The sequence below is a fragment of the Rhipicephalus microplus genome, chromosome 10 (assembly GCF_043290135.1).
Source record: "Rhipicephalus microplus isolate Deutch F79 chromosome 10, USDA_Rmic, whole genome shotgun sequence".
Lineage (NCBI taxonomy): Eukaryota > Metazoa > Arthropoda > Arachnida > Ixodida > Ixodidae > Rhipicephalus > Rhipicephalus microplus.
The window spans coordinates 54,339,025-54,362,725 of NC_134709.1; the positions used below are offsets into that span (position 1 = coordinate 54,339,025).

Below are 23,701 nucleotides of genomic sequence, written 5' to 3' on the forward strand. Positions count from 1 at the left end.
ACAAATTGACTTGTCTTCCTCAAGCATAAAACACAAGTGATTTCTCCAGCACTAGTGTGCTTACGCTTCGTACGCCTTTCTCCATCTTAACAAAAAGAGGAAGAAGGCAACGTTGAAATTGTGGTTGTGGAAAAGTGGAGGAGGGGTGCTGTATGAATTGTAGGATTGATGAGGGAACAGACGTTTTGTTAATAAAAATAAAATAAAAAAGCAGTGGGGTCATGAAGATTTACATGTATCATCGCTCAACCACGGTTGTCAGAAGTAAACAATAGTAGGTTTTAAGTTTCGAGATGGTTGGCTCAACTCGTATTGCTTTTTGTGTATCTACTACACCAAATGTATTCAAGAACCCCTTTAGACATGTTTATGCCTACTGGTTGGAATGTATCAAACTTTTGAATAAGGTACAGCTCTATATTTGTTGTCTCTTGCGGACCTAAGTGTGATTGAAGTAGCTAGAGTTTGAGATGGCCAATGTTGTGTCTTGCATTGAAAAGCGAGCTATATTGGATGTACACAGAAATTGTGAATCCAGAAAATGTGCATGTCAGAGCTGATGTAGAATATATTTTGAGCAACAAGCTGAATTCAGAGAATTTCAACAGAAATCACAAAAAATGATGCTATATATTTATCCTCCCGAAGATGAAATCGACCTGAAAATGTTATTGCTTCATCCATGAAACGCCCTGAAAAGAAAGGAAAAGTTCAACAACCACAGTCACTTGGCGAAGAGCGCAAAAAGTCAGTCTTGTGTACCTCAGTAAAGGGTCAGCTGACAGTTTCCACACGTACAAGAGACATCAAAGGTTGACTGAGGAAAGCCTTTGTGAAGAACGGGATGGTCAAAGTCAACGCGTTAATAGAGCCTTCAGTCTGCGCTTCTACTCAGGCAACGACGATCTGATGAACTTGCCGAAATTAAGATTTTTGGTTGAGGAAGACCATCAGAGAGAACCGAGTGGCATGAAACAAAATGAAACCGTGATTCTTCAACGTTGCCAGGAAGGAGCCTTGGGTCAGGACAAACGAAAACTGCCCCACGATATTTATTCATAATATATGACGGAAGCACCAGAGGAAAGAGTAGCTGTGAAAAAGCAGTTGACATTACGCATCAAAGTTTCACGATCGGCGGCATGCTGGATCAGATGAAATAAAAAGCGAAAAAGGGAGCCGATATCATCGAACGAACTTTCGACTAAAAAACTTCAAGGAACTGAATACACCTGAAAGTAGAAACTCTTCATCGACAGCCTAGCTTGGCTTCAGGAATCAGCGCCTATTCACGCCATGACCCAGGTTTAATACATCTACGGCTTTTCTTCAACTAGGGCCGAAGAATTTTGGAACAAAAAGGTATGCTCATGTATTCCTCGTTGGACCGTCGTAGTAGATGCCAGCCGGCCTGTTCAGATGCTCTACTCATGTGAAACTCGCCATTCATCTCGAAGATGAATGACGTCAACTGCTAAGCGTGGGAAGATGTTTTAACTTCTTCAAGACCCCAGCAGAGCCAATTCATCATCATAGTCATTCTTCTCACGAGCTGCCACTGGCTCGAGGGCACGTAGACATCACTATCGTTTTCAGGTGTTCTAATAAAGATAAATCGTTTCGGACGTGCTATCTCTTGTCCGACACTACAGCCTGGTAGCCAGCGGACTCGAAAGTACAGAACATGCTCGAATAGTTTGACGCAGACCCTGATGATGGATATTGAAAGAAAATTTATTTTAAATGATCAATTACCTTTGTTGAAGATAAGCATGAGATTGTAGATCCGCCAGACCTCTGGAACTGAACTTGTATCTGGGGATAGCTGAAGTATAAGTAAAGATATAAAACTTCTCACATGTTTAACATTGTAATTTGGTGTGTTTGAGCGCACATGTCTTTACACTATTTATTCCACTTGCGCATGAATATTGCCACGTTCCATTTCTTAAGTTTTTGTTATCGTCCCAAAACACCACACGATTCTCAGCGCGAACCGCGCCTGCAGTTTTAGAGAAGGTTCCAGACTGTAGTAGATCATTTCGATAAGATCACGCTCACTGTGCGAACGGTACAGATGGTTATGGAACCTACGCCACCGTCAGTGATAACGCTAGAACATTCGACGGCAAGAGTATAAAATGCCGACGCGCTTCGCCGCTTGTCAGTTGTTGATCGAAGGCCGACGCTCCGTTCGCCGCTATCAGGCCGAGACTGCTATCTGTGCGAGACTGCTGCTGTAATTGGACTTTCCGTTTACTGGGCACAGGTTCGCTCAAATGAACAGTTAAATCCCAACACGAAGTCTCCTGTCTTCGGCCACGTCACGACCCCGTGACATCTGGTGGAGGTGCTGCTTCGTTCATGTACCGGACGCCGCCATCAAGCCGTGAACCCAGCCCACGTCGCGGAGAAGACACCGACGCCAACCAAGAACAGCGAACAAGCCGCCGACAGCAAGGGCTACCACCGGAGTACGGGCTTCTACAAGACAAGGTGCGGAAGACCAAGGCCATGACAGCGACTGCAGCGACAATGACAACCGCAGCGTCCCAGCCCACGATGGTCGTGCATCAACCCAGGGAACCACCAATTTTCCATGGGTCATCGTTTGAAGACCCGAAAACCTGGCTAGAAACATACGACCGTGTGGCCGCCCTCAACCACTGGGACAACAAAGGAAAGCTCCGTCGTGTGTACTTCTACCTAAAAGACACCGCAAGGACCTGGCTAGAGAATCGGGAGTCCACGCTCCGAACGTGGGATGTTTTCTGCGGCGCATTCCTGCAAACGTTCGCGAGCGTCGCTTGCAAAGAGAGGGCCGCTGCTCTACTAGAGACCCGGGTTCAGCTACCAAATGAATTTTCACAGAGGAGATGACCCGCCTATTTCGTCACGCTGACCGAGACATGCCTGAGGAGAAAAAAGTTCGTTTCCTCATGCGAGGGGTCAAACAGGAGCTCTTCGCGGGACTAATGAGGAATCCACCGAACACCGTCCAAGAATTTGTATCCGAGGCGACCACCATCGAAACAATCTTTGACATGCGCACCAGACAGTATAATCGTCGCCTGACTCCAGAATGCACTGCTGCTCAAACCAGTGACTCCGAAAACCTGCGTGAAACGATCCGAGCGATCGTGCGGGAAGACCTGCGTAAACTGTTGGTTTCGGCGCACCCTCAAGTGGATTCGATCGCCGACATTGTGCGAGAAGAAGTTCGGAAATCACTTCGGATTCCCCAAACACCGCTGCCCGAGCCAGAAACTATGAGCTACGCCGCTGCAGTGCGCCACAACGCTCCTCCCCGTCCACGCCAAAACGCCGCCCCGTCACACTTTCGTCGCCAAACACCACCGCCGCCACAACCCCCCACCGACGACCTACCATTCACCAGCGGGCCAGCGCAGTGCGCCGAGGAAAACCGACGTTTGGCGCACCCCTGACCACCGCCCACTGTGCTACCACTGCGGCGAGGCTGGGCACACTTACCGCCATTGCCAGTACCGACAGATGGGACTGCGTGGCTTCGCCGTCGGTGCACCACGTCTGCAGCCAGGGGAACGGCCACGTGACATCGCCGACTACCTTACAGGAACTCAATGGACACCCCGAAGTCCTTCCCGTTCGCCGTCGCCCAGCCGCCGCATGTCACAGCACCGCCGGCAGTACTACGGCCCAACGCAAGGCCGGTCTCCTAGCCCGTACTCGGGAAACTAAGGGCAGCAACCGGTGGAGGTGCGGTTGCTGTGCGACGAACTACCGAAGATCCTCCGATGACGACGACGCCGCGACGGAGCTTTCCGAACACAATGTCAACCAGGCAAAGCCCTGATGGCAAAAGCTCACTTACTGAAGGTGGCCTGACGACGCCACACGGAAGCAGCGGAACAAGCCGATGCAGCCGTGACCCGACGCCACGCCCTAACTGTAATGCGAGACGGCGAACTAGCGACATCGACGTCCTTATGGACGGCCACAGTGTGACCGCTCTCGTCGATACTAGAGCCGACTATTCTGTCATCAATGGGTCGTTCACCGCGAAGCTTAAGAAAGTTAGGACAGCTTGGAAAGGCCCTGAAATCCGCACAGCCGGAGGTCATCTCGTAACGCCTGCAGGAATCTGCACAGCGAGAGTCACCATTAAAGGCCGTATTTATCCTACAGACTTCGTAGTCCTACAGCGTTGCTCGTGAGATGTCATCCTTGACATGGACTTCTTATGCCTTCATGGTGCTGTCATCAACCTAAAAACTAAGTTGATAACGTTATCCACAGAAGAAGCATTACCGCCGCGCACGCCGTCAGGACACCATGTCTTGAATGTGCTGGAAGAACAAGTCACCATTCCGCCTCGCTCAAGCGTCATTATTTCAGTCGGCGCTCCTAAATCACCTGACTTGGAAAGCGTCATTGAAGGCAGTCAGCATGTGTTGGTCACCCGAAATATTTGCGTCGCAAGAGGAATTGCAGAGCTGCGGGGAGGCAAAGCAATGGTTATGCTCACAAATTTCAGCAATGAGTACAAACATGTGAACAAAGGAACAACGGTCGCATACATCGAAGAAATTGTCGAAGCCACCAGTGCTTTCGCCCTCGCCGATTCTGCGGAACGTGCTCAGAGGAACCAAGCTCCTCCCATAGCTTTCGACGTCAATCCCAGACTTCCGAACGATAAGCAAGAACAGCTCAAGGCCCTGCTCCTGCAATACGAAGATTGCTTTTCGTCGTCATCGAAAATTCGGCAGACCCCAATCATGAAACATCGCATCACAACCGAAGAAAATGCCAGACCACTCCGTCAGAGTCCGTACAGGGTTTCGACGCGAGAACGTGAGGCCATGAAGAGTCAAGTTGATTAAATGCTGCGGGATGACATTATCCAGCCGTCCAAGAACCAATGGGCATCCCCCGTGGCGTTAGTGAAGAAAAAAGATGGGACCCTACGTTTCTGCGTCGATTATCGCCGCCTGAACAAAATCACAAGAAAGGACGTGTATCCTCTCCCACGAATAGATAACGCACTTGATCGGCTCTATAACGCCAAGTACTTTTCGTCAATGGACCTCAAGACTGGCTATTGGCAAATTGAAGTCGACGAAAGAGACCGAGAGAAGACGGCGTTTATAACACCGGACGGCCTCTTCGAGTTTAAGGTGTTGCCCTTCGGTCTTTGCTCAGCACTTGCAACTTTTCAACGCGTTATGGATACAGTACTGGCAGGATTGAAGTGGCAGACTTGCCTTGTGTACTTGGACGACGTCGTCATGTTTTCCTCGAGTTTCGATGAGCATCTTCGGCGCCTTGAAGCCGTACTTCAAGCCATCAAGACTTCCGGACTCACACTGAAGCCAGAAAAGGGCAGATTTGCGTATGAGGAGCTCTTGTTTCTGGGGCACGTTATCAGCAAGTCTGGAGTTCGTCCCGATCCACGGAAAACAGCCACCATCGCCGACTTCCCACTGCCCACTGACAAGAAAGCCGTGCGCGGCTTTCTGGGCCTGTGTGCCTATTATAGGTGGTTCGTAAAAACCTTCGCCCGTATCACCGACCCTCTCACTAATCTTACCAAGGCCGACGTGGAGTTTAAGTGGGAAACGCCGCAAGAACACGCTTTCCAGGAGCTTAAACATCGCCTCCAGACGCCTACGTTACTTGCCCATTTCGACGAATTCGGTGAAACAGAAATACATACTGACGCAAGCAGCGTAGGTCTTGGCACCGTTCTTGTGCAGAGGGCTGACGGACTTGAAAGGGTTATTAGTTACGCCAGCCGATTGCTATCCAAAGCAGAAGCAAATTATTCCACAACAGAAAAGGAGTGTTCGCCATCATCTTGGCTACGTCGAAATTTCGCCCCTACCTCTACGGCAGGCCCTTCAAAGTTGTGAGCGACCACCACGCATTGTGTTGGCTAGCCACCTTGAAGGACCCTTCAGGTCGCCTCGCACGGTGGAGCCTGAGACTTCAAGAATATGACATTACTGTCATTTACAACTCCGGCAAAAAACACTCCGACGCCGACTGTCTCTCTCGTGCGCCTGTCGACCAACCGCTACCCGACGACCCGGATGACGACTTTTTCTTAGGAACGACAACGACCGACGACTTCGCTGAACGACAGAGGGCCGACCGTGAACTTAAGGCCCTAATAGAATACCTCGAAGGCAGGACCGCCGAAGTCCCGAAGGTGTTCAAGCGCGCACTTGCGTCGTTCTTTCTACGAAACGGTCTTCTACAAAAGAAAAACTTTTCACCACTTCGAGCTAAGTACCTCCTTGTGGTGCCTTTAGCTCTGCGACCAGAACTCCTGCAGGCCCTGCACGATGATCCGACGGCAGGGCACCTCGGTGTGTCTCGCATGCTCGCGAGGATACAGGAAAGGTACTACTGGCCACGCCTTACCACCGACGTCACTCGTTATGTGAGAACATGCCGGGACTGTCAGCGACGCAAGACACCGCTGACAAGGCCAGCGAGACTTCTGGAGCCAATTTATCCACCTTGCCGACCTTTCCAGCAGAATGGTATGGACCTACTGGGGCCGTTCCCGACGTCGGCTTTGGGAAACATGTTGATCGTGGTAGCTACCGACTACCTCACCCGCTACGCCGAGCCAAAAGCCCTGCCAAAAGGCAGTGCATCCGAGGTAGCTAAGTTCTTCGTCGAAAATATCGTCCTACGTCACGGTGCCCCGGAGGTCCTTATCACCGACAGAGGAACGGCATTCACTGCCGACTTAACTCAAGCGATCTTGGCATACAGCCAAACAAACCACCGCCGGACGACAGCGTACCACCCACAAACCAACGGCCTCACCGAGCGGCTTAACAAGAGGATCGCCGACATGCTGTCAATGTACATCGATGTCGAACACAAGACGTGGGACACCATTCTTCCGTATGTGATCTTCGCATACAACACGGCGGTGCAGGAGACGACGCAGATATCTCCATACAAATTGGTCTACGGAAGTAGCCCGGCAACGACGCTCGATGCCATGTTACCCAACGTCGCCGACGAAGAAAACCTCGATGTGAGCGAGTACCTTCAACGCGCCCAAGAAGCCCGACAACTTGCGTGTCTCCGTATCAAGAATCAATAGACGACCGACAGCCACCGTTACAACCTTCGACGACGCTTCGTGGAATACCAGCCCGGTGAACGTGTTTGGGTGTGGACGCCGATAAGCCGACGTGGACTAAGTGAAAAGCTTCTGCGACGGCACTTCGGACCGTACAGGGTGGTTCGACGTCTCGGCCCACTTAATTACGAGGTTGTCCCCGACGGCATCACGAACTCTCAACGACGCCGATCGCGACCTGAAGTCGTCCATGTCGCGCGCCTCAAGCCGTTTCATGCGCGTTAACAAACTGAACCAGTGGTTTTTTTGTATTATTGTTGTATCGTAATTTATTCATTGTACTTTCTTGCATTATTATTGTACTTTCATCTTTAGTTAAAGCATCGGCACGATGCCTTCTTTTCAGAGGGGTTCAATGCCACGTTTCATTTCCTAAGTTTTTGGTATCGTCCCAAAACACCACACGATTCTCAGCGCAAACCGCGCCTTCAGTTTTCGAGAAGGTTCCGGACTGTAGTAGATCATTTTGTTAAGATCACGCCCACTGTGCGAACGGTACAGATTGTTCTGGAACCAACGCCACCACCAGCGATAACGCTAGAACATTCAATGGCAAGAGTATAAAATGCCGACGCGCTTCGCCGCTTGTCAGTTGTTGATCGAAGGCCGACGCTCCGTTCGCGGCTATCAGTCCGAGACTGCTATCTGTGCGAGACTGCTGCTGTAATTGGACTTTCCGTTTACTGGGCACAGGTTCGCCCAAATAAACAGTTAAATCCCAACACGAAGTCTCTTGTCTTCGGCCACGTCACGATTCCGTGACAATATTTTACTTTGTTGATCATATGCACATACCACTCCGGTGAAAGAAGGAAGTCAATGAAGGCGGAAGAGACAAAAAAGACGCCCTTTTCTGACTACCGTCATGGTAGCAACGCTCAGTGCCTTTAAGGCTGGGGAGATGGAAAATAATAGAAGTAAGAAAAAACAACGTGACAGCTCTGGCAGGAGAGAGCTCAGTCAGCGCAGTCAGCTGAACGAAGCGAAAACGTTTCTTTATAAGGTAGCGAAGGCGGCAGAAGCACAAATTTAAAGGAATGCTTGGAGAGCTTACGTCTTCGAATGCTCGAGAAGAAGGATGTGTTCCCCCACTGCCACAGGGAGACCGAGCTGTTGACAATGGTTCACAATAACGAATCGTTCTGCGGCCAGGACAGGTGAGGAGCAAATAATATGATCCACCGTTTCGTCGTCGCCGTACCTTCGGCATCCAGGCGATGAACAGCGACTCGTTAAATACAAGTGTGCCAAGGCTAGGCGCTGCCGGCGCGCTGGCGAACTACCAATCGCTGTTCGCATCTCTTCGGCGGTGAAGGCTGGGGAATTGAATTTGTTTTTCTTGAAGCCTCTACATAATTTCTGTCCAGAACGGTCTCCAATAGGAATGGCAAAGACTTGCCTCTTGCCCACCGTGTGTCAAAGTTATCCATCGATAGGAGCAGCCGCAGTCATTGCCGGGAGTAATTCGACGCTATCGCCTGGGTGACTGGTGTGCCACAGTAATGCGCTGCCTTAGCCGATGCCTCATCGTCGCTGGCTCTCCCAACCTGAGAAGGGAGGAAGTGGAGGGAAAGTTGCACACCGCTATCTCCGATAACGATCAGTTTCACGTAATTCAAATGCCAGTTTGGCGTGCAGCAGCACTCTCGCGATGCCTCTTTGATCTGGTTGAAGCAGCGCTCGTAGGGCTTGCCGGGAGTCACGCGAAATTGCCACGGGGAGTGACATTGCAGTGAGGGAATCAGCTTCCAAGTGACAGCTGACCAATTCAGCTGCATTGTAGCTGGCTGGAAGCAAAGATAGCACCAGATGGCTGTCTCAGTCGATGATATGACACAGGCAACCATGGTCTAGCGGGCGCTGTCCTGCATGGACCCGTCCTTGAACACCAAGAGGTACTCCCACAGCCTTTCATGAATTTTCGCCACGGCTGCCTGGTGGAGCTCACACGCCGGTGTCCACCTTTTGCTGATGTTTTAAAGCCCTAAATATATGTTCAGAGGCTGTTGGTGTGGTGGAGAGGGCTGGATAAAACAGGAAGCCTCGGGCAGCAGTTCTTCAACGAAAGCGTAGATATGGGCCTTCCATGAAGTCGGTCGGCTTCACTGTCTCTGATGGAGGGCAGTGCCCCCCGGGAGCTCTGTCAAGGCTATTCACATGGCGCGGCGCCTGTCGCAGCATAAGGAGTGACAGCGGCCAGTTATGGGCCTCCGCCAGTGTGGCAGCCACGTGCAACTGGCGCTGGCATTCCATGGAGCACCGAATTAGTATCTGGTGTAGGCCCTCCAGCAGCTCCTTGTGGTGTGGCTCCATATGCACCAGGGGTGGTGCTTACATTTGCTCCCCTGTTGGAGCTCCCTCGTACAGCTGATTGGCCAGCTGCGAGGAGTATTGTTGGCCCTGACTGAGAATCTTTCTTACAGCAGTATCGACTCTGGTGGCTCTAGGCGTGGTGGGTTTGACAGCTGGTATCCAGTTGAGTCGGTGAATCTTTAGCTCTAGATACGTCACTGCCTTGCTCCACAATATCGGCTGGTCGCCCAGCACTAGCCTTAGAATGGCCTTGTGCGCAGAGGCTCTGGGGTGAACTAGCAGCGCCTCCGTCTTCATGGGTCACATAGTCAGTCCGATTGTCTTGAAAAAGGACGTCACAGCACCAATGGAACGATGAAGAGAGCACTTGATGGCCGTAGGATTCATTTCGGCTTCTTAACTCACAGTGCCACATTGTCTGCATTCAAAGAAAATTGTGGCTAGCATTTGTCAACAGATAGCGCAGAAAGCACTCCCACTATCACGAAGTTGAACAAAATGGGGCTCAGAGCAGAACCTTGCAGAACTCCAGCCGTCACTGGCCATGGATCGCCGAGCGTGCATAAAACCCTAAACCAGAGGGTTCGTTGAGCAAGGAAGGCACTGATGAAGTTAAGAAGGCAACCCACGATGACGAGTGTGTGCAAAGCATTCTCCATGGCTATGTGAGGCAGGCTGGCAAAAGCACCTTCGACATCCAACAGGAGGAGGAGTGCCGCTTCGACGTTGCTACTGACCTCCTCCAAGGTGGAGATGACGTTGGTAATCGAGTATACTTTAAAGCGGTGGCACGGAAAGTCCGTCTGCTGTACTGGTGAAAACTTCTTTGCCCCCGCAAGCCAGTTTAGGTTTGGCCGTGCTATGACTTCTCTGAGATTGCCCGCAGTAGAGATGAGAGAGATGGGCCTGGAGGATGCGATGGCTGCACAAGGATGGCTAATTTTCCTGACAGTGGTCAGCCACAGTGGTTTCCACAGTGGTCAGGCAGGCCTCATGCAAAGTGCCGCTCTAATGGAGGCCATTGACAACAGGTGTCAGTGTGCAGCAGCATCTACGTTCCGCACCACCTGGTATGCTATGCCATCAACACCCGGAGCCTTCAGCGCTAGATTCTAGCTAGAAAAACATTCACTTCGTGTTGTAAAATGGGCTCTTTACGAAGAGCTGCAATCTGGCTGGTCGTCAGGGCGGGGTGATGACGTTGTGGTGGCCTGGGAGCAGGCATGGGGGTTAGGATGGCCGGGTGGGCTAGCGGCAGTTTCGTGAAGCGATCAGCCAGCTGCTCTGTCATTTGTTGTTTACTAATGCCCAAGTGGATGTTCACTATAAGGATGGATTGCACACCGTTGGTGCGGTGACAAGAGATTGTAGGAGGCATTGTACTTTTGCACCACTTGTTGCCTAGCTAAGAGAGTGGCCAGGTTTGCCGCCTTTGAGCAGTGGCACGTCACCGTCATACGGGATCCGACGTGATGGTTAAAGAGTGGGCGATGTGCATGGTCTTCGTCCTTTGGTGCCTTTTATAAGCCCTGCGCTTCACAGCCCATATGTTGAGGTGATGAATACCTGGCACAGGATGGTGCTCTAGCACACTGGACAGGATGGTCACCACCTGTGCTGCCTCTGCTACTAAATTCAGAAGTCCTGATCCTCTGAGACGTCTTGATGCTGCCTTCGGAAAGCTCACGCGCACCCATCGACTGTGCTTCACAGCTTGGCATCTCCCCTTTATAGGTGTTGTGGCATACTTTTCTTCTTTTTCTGGCACGACACACTTGGGACATAAGCTAGTAGTGGGTAGTCTGCCGAGGAGAAAAGAAGTAGTTGGAACAATGGCGGAGATGCATTAAGAAACCGCGCTGTGTTTTTGGAACCACGTCTCAGAGTGCTACATTTATTCGTGACCCGGACTACGAACGTGACCATCCATAGAGCAGCGTGAGCATCTCGACGCCTCAGCCCTGGTACCGCTGCCACTGGACCCAGCCATGTACCCTCTTCGGGTGTTGTTGGAGGTACTGCTACTATGACGCTACCACAGCTGTGGCTTGCCGATCTCTCCTTATGGTTCATTCAAGTCGAGAACAAGTTCCGCATTCATCGCATCACATCAGAAGTTCGCAAGCATGAGCTCCTCGTTGAAGCGTTGCCGCCACAGGCAATGGCCGAAATTCGCGACATCCTCCTGGGCCCGCCTGGTGACACTCCATATACGACAGTCAAACAGGCTCTTCTTCAGCGACTTGTTGCGCCCTGAGCATCGGCGTATTAAGCAACTTCTGTGCAACGAAGAGCTCGGGGACCGCCGTCCCACACATTTTCTACGTCACCTGCAGCACCTGCTTGGGAACGAGCCAGACGGCTCAGAAACATCCATACTACGTGAGTTGTTTCTACAGCGTCTTCGACCTACCATGCGAATGGTCCTTGTCCCAGCTCAGGATAAGCGGCTGTCGGAGCTGGAAGAAATGGCCGATGACATGATGGACGTTGTTCCGGCCATCATAAACGCTGCCCACACCTCTCCGATTTCTGAAGCAGATTCCCTTCGAGAAACGGTAAAAGATCTCGCAGCTGAAGTAGCCAACTTTCGTCTGCAATTGCTGAACATTCGCTACTTAAATGATTAGCCTCGTCCACATCGACCATCTCTCACGTCGGCTGCTCCGCAACGGCCCCTTCACCAGCTAGAGCACTGCTTTTCGCCGCAAAACACATGGTAATATCACCGGCGTTTTCATGCCGCGGCTCGCAGATGTGTGCCACCTTGCTCGTGGCGCATGGGAAACGCTCCGGCCGATCGTCAATAACAGCGGCGTGCGATCAAGGCCAAGTATCAAGCCGCCTCTTCCATATCACCGACAGAACCACAGGTCAGCGATTGCTGGTGGACACTGGAGCAGAATTCAGCATAATTCTAGCGTCCAAAACTGACCGGCGTCTATGCGAGAAGTCAACTCCTTTACAAGCGATCAATTCTTCGGTCATCGCAACTCACGCACAGAAGTTTCTGACTATTGATCTCGGTCTTAAGAGGAAACTGCAGTGGTTATTTTGGATAGCAGACGTACGCTACGCAATCTTAGGCGCCGATTTCTTAAGGCATTTTCATCTGCTCCTGGATATGAGCCACTGTCGTCTGGTGGATAGCTACACCGGCTTATCGGTCAATGGTTTTCTGTCACGCGCTACGGCCCTTGACCCCACTTTCGTGAAACCACCCACGTAACCATATACAGCTCTGCTGAACGAGTTTCCGGAAATTACAACGCAGTCTCCCATAAATAAGACCCCCAAGCACACTTGACCCACTGCATCGTTACCACAGGCCCACTGGTTCACTGCCGCCATCGCCGACTTGGCCCTGATAAACTCGAATTGCTCGCAACGAGTTTGAGCTTATGCTACAGTTGCAAATCATTCGTCCGTCATCAAGCTCGTGATCGTCGGCGCTACACACAATTCCCAAGAAGAACAATGACTGGCGGCCCTATGGTGATTATTGGACTCTCAATGCAGTCACCGTTGCAGGTCGATACCCGTTACCCAATATTAAGGACTGTACCGCCTTTTTAACCGGCACAACTGTATACTCGAAGATTGATCTTGTGAAAGCCTATCACGAGATCCCCGTTTAGCCTTCTGACATTCACAAAATTACAATAATTACCCCATTTGGGCTCTATGAGTATTTACGAATGCCTTTCGGTTTCAGAAACGCAGCTCAGACATTTCAGCGTTTTATAGACGAAGTCAGAAGAGGCTTGCCGTTTTGTTTCGCCTATACCGACGATCTTCTCGTTGCCAGCAAGGACGCTGAAACGCACAAGGCACATCTACGTCAGCTTTTCACTCGACTGCGTGATTACGACCTTGTCATCAATGTAGAAAAGTGTCAGTTTGGAGTCTCGGAGATAGCATTCCTCGGACGTTAGATCACTAAAGATGGCAACACCCCTCTACCTGACAAGGTTCAAGCTATCCTCGAGTACCCGCCTCCCACGTCCAGACGCAGTCTACGACGTTTTCTCGGACTCGTCAATTTTTATCGCCACTTGTTCCCTACATGCTCTAAACTGCTGCAGCCCCTGGAAGCACTACTCTCGATTTCGCAAGCCGAGTCATCCGCACTTCCCTGGGACATGGTCGTGGATCAAGCTTTTGCCGCCGTTAAGACCAAGCTCGCCCAGGCCACCCTCCTGCACCACCTTTCACCAACTGATCCCACTAGCCTCCTGGTAGACGCTTCATCAGAAGCAGTTGGGGTCGCTTTTCATCAATGAATAAATGGTGCATGGGCTCCGATTTCCTTCTTTTCCCGCAAGTTACGCGACACTGAGCGCCGATATAGTACTTTCAGATGGGAGCTCCTCGCGGCCTACCTTACGGTGAAGCATTTCAGGTACTTCCTTGAAGGACGACAATTTACCAGTCTTACCGACAACAAGCCCCTCATTTCGGCTTTACGTTCCTGCAGTGCCACGCACACTCCTACAGAACTCCGACACCTTGCTTTCATTGCCGAATTCACCACAAACATACGTTATGTAAAAGACAGCTTTCACAGTGCAGCGGACGCTCTCAGTCGTATTACCATCAATGCCATGACAGGCACCACCGACCTTTCATTGTCCTCGCTCGCGGAGGCACAGGCATTAGACAATGAGCTTCCACGACTCCGACGCTCTACTTCTCTCCGGCTGGAACAAGTCAACTTTCCTGACGACGACGTTACACTCTGGTGCGATGTTTCACACAACTGCACTCGTATCTATGTTCTTTCACAGCTTCGTCATGCTGTTTTTGACACCCTCCACTCTATCTGCCATCCAGGCGTAAGAGCTACGCAACATCTGGTCACTAAACGCTATGTCTGGCCGCGCACACGCGCTAACATTTGTGACTGGGTTGGCACTTGCAGAGCATGTCAGCGTATCAAGGTGGAATGGCACATTAAGCGTCCTTGGGGAAAATTCCCTCTACCTGATGCATGTTTGGACACCATTTATTTGGACATTGTCGGGCCATTACCTCCATGTCGGGGAAGTACGTATTTCTTAGGTGTATTGACAGGTACAGTAGGCGGCCTGAAGCAGCTCCAATGCCTGACATCATGGCATAAACAGTTCCTCGTGCCTTTCTTGCTACCTGGATTAGTTATTTCGGTGTACCATCCACGGTGACTACTGATTGAGGCAGCCAGTTTGAGTCAGCGATTTTCCCCTCTGTCACATCTCTACTGGGTTGTGCGCGTATTCGCACAACTGCGTATCATCCAGCATCAAATGGCTTAGTGGAGAGACTCAACCGTCATCTAAAAGCAGCACTCGCCTCGCAGCCTCACGCCGAAGATTGGGTATCACACCTCCCCATCGTGCTTCTAGGCCTGCGTTCAACACTTCGGTCAGAACTTTCCTGCTCTGTAACCGAGATGGTTTATGGCTGCACACTCCATTTGCCTGGTGACCTAGTCAGCCCCGTTACTACGCAGAGTGTTTCGGGTACATCTTCTTTCGTCCGGGGTCTGCGGATCTTCATGGAAAACTTGCGCTCATCACCAACTTCAGCTCACACTAAGAACGACGTTTTTCTGCCGGCAAACCTACAGACATCTCCACACGTTTTTGATCGTGTTGTTGCGTTTCGCCGTGCTCTTCAGTCTCGCTATGACGGTGCTTTTCCAGTCATCAAGCGTTCTGAACATCATTTCACAATCCTGCGTAATGGACATGAAGAAACAGTGAGCATTGAAAGGATCAAGCCAGCACCCATTCGAACAAGCTCCGTCTGATCATTTTTTTTCTTCAAGAGCCCACGGCCACTTGTCTGCAGGGGGGGGGGGGGGCTATCTGTGGCATACTTTTTTTCTTCTTATGGCACAACACACTTGGGACATAAGCTAGTAGTGGGTAGTCTGCTGAGAAGAAAAGAAGAAGTCGTTGGAACAATGGCGGAGATGCATTAATAAACCCCGCTGTGTTTTCGGAACCGCGTTTCAGAGTGCTATAGTGTGATGACGATCGAAAGGTGGTCCGAAGTACAAGAGCCAGGCTGTTTTGCCTAATTGTAGCGGTGTGTTTCACTTACCAAAGATACGTCGATGGTGGAGCATGATGGCCAGCCTGTTCTGCAGACGAAGGTAAAAAATCCTGTGTTCAAAACTTTCGAAGAGTAACGTCCACCAGATGAGGACTTCAAGGAAAGCAAGTGCGATGCCCCTATATGGTGTTATTAGCGTTCGTATCACCACATAGGAGGTAGTCGCTTGAGAGTTGAGCAGTCCGCGGTAGCAACAAGGTTGCGTCCCTCCGCTGTCCAGGTAGCACATACAAAGAGGTCACTGTCGTGTCCACAACATGGAGCCGCATAGTCACAGCACAACGCTCAAGAGCACCCACATTGACATCGGCCGCATAATGTGCGCATGTGGTAGATCACGCCACACGTGCACTGCACAACGTGGTTGAGTCTTGGGATGCCAATGCATGGTACGTGTTGCCACGAGTCAAGAATACGCGATGTCGCACTTCCGAAGCCAATGTATCCGGGAAGTCGCAATCCGGCCGTTTTTACGTACACTTCTTGTGAAGCCAGCGAATCATACCCGCTCTGCACGAGATGTAGCGAGAGGTATGCATGCCGCCGCCACAATGAGTGAGCGTTGAACTGAAGCACACAGGGGTGGCGGTGCTGGTGGTGGCAATGGCTCGCCGTATATAGCAGATGACAGTCGGTCATGGTGGCTGCTAGGAAGATGCACGCCACCTGCCAGATGGCAGATGAGCACAGTGGGTTACCAAGAGTAAGTAGATGTACAACGGCTCTTAACAGGAGCCTCAGGTTTGTGTTCTCTTGCTGCGCATGAAGCTGGGAGGTTGCCTTTGTAGGTGGGTAAGGCTTGGCAGAGCCCTGTCACTCGGTAGGAACAGGCGGCCCTCTCTGCTGTGCGCCTGACAGATGCTAATATGTTGAGCTGACTGCCACTTTCAATGAATCAAACATTCCTCAGTGTATCACTTGCCCGCGGTCTGGTTTATTTTAGGATCACCCTTTCTACTAGGGCTTGTAAGGCAGGTAGGTGGGGGCATTGATGGTGGTGGCCAGGTGCCGCTCTCCAAAGCTGGAAGTCAGCACATTCAGCTGAGTGTACCCAGCCGAAGTGCAGGCATCTTACTTTACTAGTACAGCTACCGTCTTTTCCATGGTGTCTGCCACACCACAGGTACCACTTCGGCCCTCGGCAAGCGGTAGGGACATGTCCATAACGTCTGCACTACAGGCAATAAAGTGGGTGAGGACGGGATGGCCTCACATCAAATACTATGCGAAAAGGTGGACCCGAGTAGGAGGGACGGGGAAATGCAGAAGGGTTGACGGGGAAAGCGTACTGCAAGATCAGTGAGGCACCTTGTCACCTCGCTGCCATTACCGGCAATTTGGACGTCATGGCAACCAGGAGGGCTTCGTTGGTGTTGTCGCCGTCGATGCCTTGCACCACACCACTGATTTATAGGTGGTAAGCAGAAGGGGGATATATCACCGATATTCTTGCTAGTTGCGAAATGGCTAAAAGGCGATTCAACCGTCCCGTTGTAGACGAGGCTCCTGCTACAATTTTCTTTTAACACGAAGTGTTTAAGCCAGTGTCCACCAAAACTTCTGTGATATATTTCAGTCAAATAAGCAACACTGAAAAAATACGCCTAGTCAGAAGAGAAATAAAAAGTTCCGTGAACAGGAGTCAAACGTATGAAATTTTGGTCCACGACAATACATACGAGGAGGCTATCTACTGCCCCATAGTCACAAAGTTTGTCAGCTTTATTTTGTGTTTACTCGCACTTCTTTGACTCCAGGCAGCGCAGATAGAGCTAGCGCACTGACAAGGCGAGAGGTGCGGTGAAATAACGTTTGCTGGTAGAAAAAGAACAGTTCTTGAATACAGCGACAAGGTAGATGGCAGCACGATGTGTGGAGCAGCAAGCACTCTTGCAGGAGCGGCCTCAGTCGCAGTGAGCACACGAGCAGGGCCGGAAACAACACGGGTAGGCGTAGCTGCAGGTGCAGTGGCAGGAGGAAGACGAGTGTGCGGAGCGGGTTTTGGGGACGTCAAGGTCCATTCATAACACTTCTGTGACATGAAGAAGACGGCAAAGAGAAGTGGGGATAAACTGAGCATAAGGCTTGTCAAAATAATTGATTGGGCAAACAATCAGAAGAACATGTGCTGAGGGAATCACTATGAATGTTATTTCTGGACAGCGGCGCTGCTCTATTAGCACTATCAATCAAAGTCAAGCTGAAATCAGGTCAGTTAGGATTTACTTTCTTTATGGTTAGCAAAAAGTCATGAAAGTGCATATATGAAAGCACACGTGGCACATTACAGCGTAACCATAACGTATCGAAGTTAGACGACACGTTTACTACGGTACAATGTAATAATTATTAGTAAGTGTAGAGTACCTCGTTGCCCGCTCCTCCATTCAGAGTGAATACATCTGCGACATCTGGTGCGGCAGCCACCATTATCTCTCCCACGACCTACCGGTGTTGCTTCGGTGGCATGGGGCCCATTAGCATAATGCGAAGAATTTTAGCACTGAGGAACGCAATATCCAGGCATACCATGCAGAAGAAAGCCATGCCAACACAGCAGCAGTTTGCGCTCGTGAGCTCCACACCTCTTTCGAAGACTATGTAGGCACTACAATGGCGCAGGGAGCAGTACAAAAGATGGCAGCACTCTGAGCGGTGACGCATGTATCGAGGCACCCTAAGTAAGAGGCTATGAGCGCGCCGCTAACACGAGACCTTTCAGGTCTGTCCTTTGTGAAATATACTGAAATTAGGAAATAATTGAAACGACTTACAATCTGAGATCCATTAAGCCATCTTTCAGTTAAGAAAACTGCGTTACTCGATGACAAGAGCTGAAGCCACAAAACAAGTCACGATTATGTATGAAGCTGCAGCTATTACTGGGAATAAATGACAGGGGCGTGTGGTGTGGTATACTTAGTTCAGTTAGCTGTGTAATCTGTCACTGGGATTTATGTCTAAACCGTCTTGTACAGGTCATAAATGTACGTTTGTTGTTGCAGTGAACATTACCGAACCTGAAGGAAAGTTTCTAGGCTTTCTCAAACTGCGTTAGTTGTTTGCGTGCTACGCACGTCTATGACAACAAATCTTCGTCGATACTGTAGTCAGCTTTTCTTTATTTTTTTTTCTTTACTCAGATGGCTTCATTAGTAGTCCCGAGAGAAACTCTGAAACATAGCCCCAGGTACTAAAAAAAGAAAACAGATCGAAATAACGGTTGTTTGTAGGTGTCTTTTCAATACAAAACTTCCTGCATTTTGAGGGTCCGAGCAGAATCTCACTTATAAATACGAGAGAAGGATCTCAAATGCATGCGAGAGTTAGTGATTAGAATCTACTTGAAGCAAAATTGCTTCAGTGAGGTCTCAGCAACAGGGCTCTTACCAAGCACGTCAGCTGGATTGGCTGGTTGGTTGGTTGCACCGAAGAGGAATGGCTCATCCCACCACGGGGGACCGGCCAGGAATCACTCGGCAGTGGGATGGGCTTGCTCTCCAGAGCAGGGGTCTCACTCGCGCTTCTGTCTTTAGTGGTCTGAGCATTTGTTTTGGCATATGACCCAGTACTAGAATGAGGTAGCAATTTTTCTCCTTCACAAAAAAAGAGCATCGCCCCGATGTTGTGAACAGATGGCAAAAAAAAACAAAGCAGCCAAACAATAAAAAAGAACACGAATAGCCTAGTGTTACATACCAAGAGTTCCCCATAGATGAATAAATGGCAATACCACCAATAAAAGAATGCAAGAAAAGTAAATAAAGATAGTACGAGGAATTTGGAACCTGCCAAATAAGGCCTCAATGGCACCGCATGAACTGTGTCAGAGCTCAGTCGTCTTTGTTATATCCGTGTTGACTACGCAGTGCCTGGAACCACTTCGTAGTTTACGTCATTCACGCGGCGCAACAATTCATACGGACCGAAGTGTCTGTTTAGCAACGTTTCGGAGAGGCCACGGTGATGAACAAAGGTTCAAACTCAAACTTGGTCTCCCAGACTAGAAGATAGGTTCTGTGACGCATGTTGTAACGTCGTGCATCGACCTGTTGCTGCTGACCATTGTGTAGCCGCATGAGGTGCGAGTTTTCTTAGCACACTCTACAAATTATTCGGCATATGTTCATAATTGATCGCCGTCTTCACAAGGAAGCATAGCATCCAGCTTCGTCTGAACTTCACCGCCGTAGAGAAGGTGAAACGGTGCAAATCGTGTTGTTTTTTGAACGGCGGCGGTATTAGCGAACTTGACATGAGGCAAAATGCGATCCCATGTTTTGTATTGGACGTACATGCACATGGAGATAATATTTGTGACGATCTTAATTAGTTACTAAGTGAGCCCGTTGCTCTGCGGATCGTAAGCAGTCGTCATTCGATGCCTAGTGTTACATAGTCTAAAGACTTCTTGTCTAAGCTGCACTGTGAATGCTATCCGTCTGTCTGTTATCACTGTAGATGGAGCACCGCGAAGCAGAATAATGTGACACAATATGCTATAGTATGCCTGCTACTGAATGACATGCAAGTACAATCCAAAGCACTGCAGTGTCACCTGATACGGTCGGCTGAATTGACACCACTATAGTGCCATGCCCTTCTGTGGTAGTCTTCGCCACAGGCAGCCTGAAATCCTAGATTCAATGTATATATATATATATATATATATATATATATATATATATATATATATATATATATATATATATATATATATATATATATATATATATATATATAATTGAGGTACGGTGAATGTTTGTTTATGCATGCTCTTACATGTCTTTCAGCACTGCGGCTGGGGACAGTGTCCCCGTGAACACTGCTACTGTCGACGGATCTCCAGACGCATTTTGCAGTCAATCGCAGTGTGCACCAGACGTCGTCGCTGAAAATGTTCTTGGAAAATTAGTAGTCAAATAAACACTCAAGCGAACAATATGTGTCTGGGAAACGTTACTTCTCTCCTGAGAAACACTACATGGGAGTCGCTATGCGATGGTCCGTACAGACCAAGAACTGGGAGGTACCTATGTATGCACAAAGTAGTCATTCTTGCGAGAACTTACCGTGATCTGTAGTACGTCAGTTCAGCTCGCTTTTACACGAACACAATTCACTCACAATTGAAAGAATTTGCAAGACAAAGAAGTGGCATGACAACTAAACAAAAACACAGGAAAAACGGAGGAGCGTGAACATTCAAAAAACCATATTTTTCGTCGCAGGCAGCGTACAGGGTGTCGCAGCTAAAAAGCACGAAGATATAACAATTGATACGCATGTACAACTAGCGTAGTGTTGTTATCACCCACGTAAAGCACGCCAGAAGATCTCCCCCCTTCTGTTTCACCGTGCTTAAAAACTAATAAAAATGGCTTATTAGTCTTACAGTGAAACCTGCTGTGGGATCCCATCAAGGGTCGCGTGTGCCATGGTTGTCCGCCGCTTCCGCCACTGCCAGTGTTTGTAACTACTATTACGAAAAACAAGAAAGCTAGCTAATGAAAAAAGTGAATGGACACAACAAGAATGAAACCCAATGAGAGTCTCCTTTGCATCAGCGCAGTATTCAACCACTGAGTGACGCCGGTGCTTGAAAGTACGTTGTAAACTTGCCTTGGCTTGATGTCTGGAAGAGAATCGCGTTAATATAAGTAATAAAGTGTTTTAGAGCAGCGAAAAAGAACCAAGCGTCACACAATGAGAATTGCGTAACGAGGGGGTCGTTGATTGCACCAGCCCCATTACAAAAGCTTCCGGCAGAATACTTCATCCTTGTGAGCCACAGCATGAAAAAAATGCACAGTATTCTCTACATGTGTGTAGCGGGTACCCAGCTTCCTCAAGAAGGGTGAAGAATGGCATAGAGAACTGGTCCATTTTGTGAAGAAGCACAAACAATGTAGCATTACTTCATGTTATGTCGGAACTACTCATTAATTAGGAAAAGACTACTAGTTGTTGCATTTCCCAAGGTAGCTTTATAAATACCTGCAGATATTGTTCTCAATTTCGGTGGCTTAGGACATTGCCACAGAAACCCACTTGATGCAGTATTTGTATTTTCTTCAACAATCTAAAGGCATGTCAATATTGTCACGGTGAGTCACAAGTACTGGGGGTTTATTAAACCAACGGGTAGCTAGCTCTAGAATGATGCGTCAGTCGTTGCTTGCTCTCGAGCAGAAAAGAGGCGCACGATCTTCTTTTTTCTCCAGATTGAGAGCCGCTCTTGCAGTCAACCCACTACGTGTGGGTGGCATTGCCCCCTCTTTCGAAAGAAAAAAGTTCCAAAAGAAAGAAAGAAAAGAACATAGCCCCACGCGATTTTACAACATGTGCACGTGAAAAAAAAAGAAATGGGAAAATCAGGTAATGTAAAAGTAAAAATTAAAGAGCGTGCCAATATGGGAAAAGTCTCTGAACGAAGAATCTAGTTTACAAAAATAAGTAAATAACACAGAATCTAGTTTACAAAAATAAATAAATAAAACAAAGAACTGTGTACAGTAAAGATAAAGTTACGAACAACGCACAATAAATCGTTAGATACGCAACACATGAACGACGTCCGGCCTCAGTCGTGTCCTGCTCCGTGCGTGCCGTGTTACTTCGTAGGTCACGTCACTGACGCGGTGTAACACTTTATATAGGTCGAAGTACTAGCTCAGTAACTTTTCACTAAGTGAAAGTGCCACTTGAGTGGCACGGTGGTGGATGGGTGCCCACACCCAAACTTGGTCTCCAGGGTTGTAAAACACTGCTCTGTGGCCGGTGTTATGGCGTCGTGCATCTGCCTGCTGTTGCTGGCCGATGTGCAGTCGCGCGAGCAGCCGGGCTTCCTCACCACGCTCTGCGAATTCTTCAGCGTCAGTTGCCAACTCGTCTTCGTCTTGACACGGTAGCATAAAGTCCAGGATGGTCTGCAAATCGCGGCCGTAGTGAAGCCGAAATGGTGCGAATCGCGTGGTCTCTTGCAAGGCGGCATTATACGCGAAGGTCACGTAAGGTAAGATCCGGTCCCTTGTTTTTTGCTGTACGTCGATGTGCATTGAGATCATGTCTGCGAGGGTCTTATTCAGTCGCTTGGTAAGACCGCTGGTTTGCGGGCGGTACACAGTTGTCTTTCAGTGACTGGTGTCACTCAGTTCGAAAATTCGTCCGTAAGCTGCGCCGTGAATTCCGTCCCTCTGTCCGTCATTATACTGGAAGGAGCACCTTGTCGTAACACGATGTGGCACATGAAAAACTGTGCTACCTCAGAAGCCGTGGCTCGTGGGATCGCCCACGTCTCAGCGTAGCGTGTCAAATAGTGGGTCACGACGATCACCCATCTGTTGCTGTCCGCAGACAGGGAAAATGGCCCGAGAATGTCCATGCCGACTTGGTCGAACTGCGTGCAAGGTGCTTCAATGGGCTGAAGTGAACCAGCTGGTTGCTTTTGGTGCTAACATTCCCGACAGCCCTTGACGTACTTCTTGACGCTTGCCGAAAGTACTGGCCCATAGTACCTCTCGCTCACTCTGGCAAGCGTCCGTGAGTAGGCCAGATGATCGGATGTGGGTTCGTCATGGCAAGTGAAGAGGACGTCGTCTCGCATGTCTCGACGAACCACCAGGAGGTAAGCATGGTTGTTCGAACGAGCGTTCTTGTAGAGCACGCCATCTCGAAGGCAGAACGACGTAAACGAGCGGGGTAAAGGACGTGGTATGATTGTGCTCTGGTCCTCTAAATGATGGATGATCGAACGACTCTTTGCGTAATCTCACCGCCTTTTTCTCAGGTCTGATGAGCTAATGGCGCCCAGAAAGCTTTCGTCTTCCTCTACTTCCTGACTGACGACATGAAGGGGTGCGCGTGACAGTGTGTCAGCGTCATGATGTTTACGGCCGGACTTATGGACGATGGTGGCGTCTAATTCCTGCAGCCGCAAGCTCCACCGTGCTAGCCGTCCTGAAGGGTTGCGTAGGCTTGCCAACCAACAGAGGGCGTGGTGGTCCATCACTATCTTGAAGGGACGAATATAAAGGTATGGGCGAAACTTGGTGATTGTCCACACGACACGACTTTGAGGCACATTTTCTCCGTAGTGGAATAATTTGCCTCGGCACGGGACAGAGAGTGACTGGCGCAGACTAT

General features: G+C 49.6%; 1 long non-coding RNA gene across 1 annotated transcript in view; it reads left to right on the top strand.

Annotated features, from left to right (window-relative positions):
• The window catches only part of LOC142774395 (uncharacterized), a 40,078-nt gene extending 19,578 nt beyond the window's left edge, over positions 1-20,500 (top strand). The window contains exon 3 of the long non-coding RNA XR_012886377.1: positions 20,350-20,500. This is a non-coding gene — a long non-coding RNA (uncharacterized LOC142774395). The remainder of the gene's footprint in view (positions 1-20,349) is intronic.
• The last annotated feature ends 3,201 nt before the right edge of the window (positions 20,501-23,701 follow it).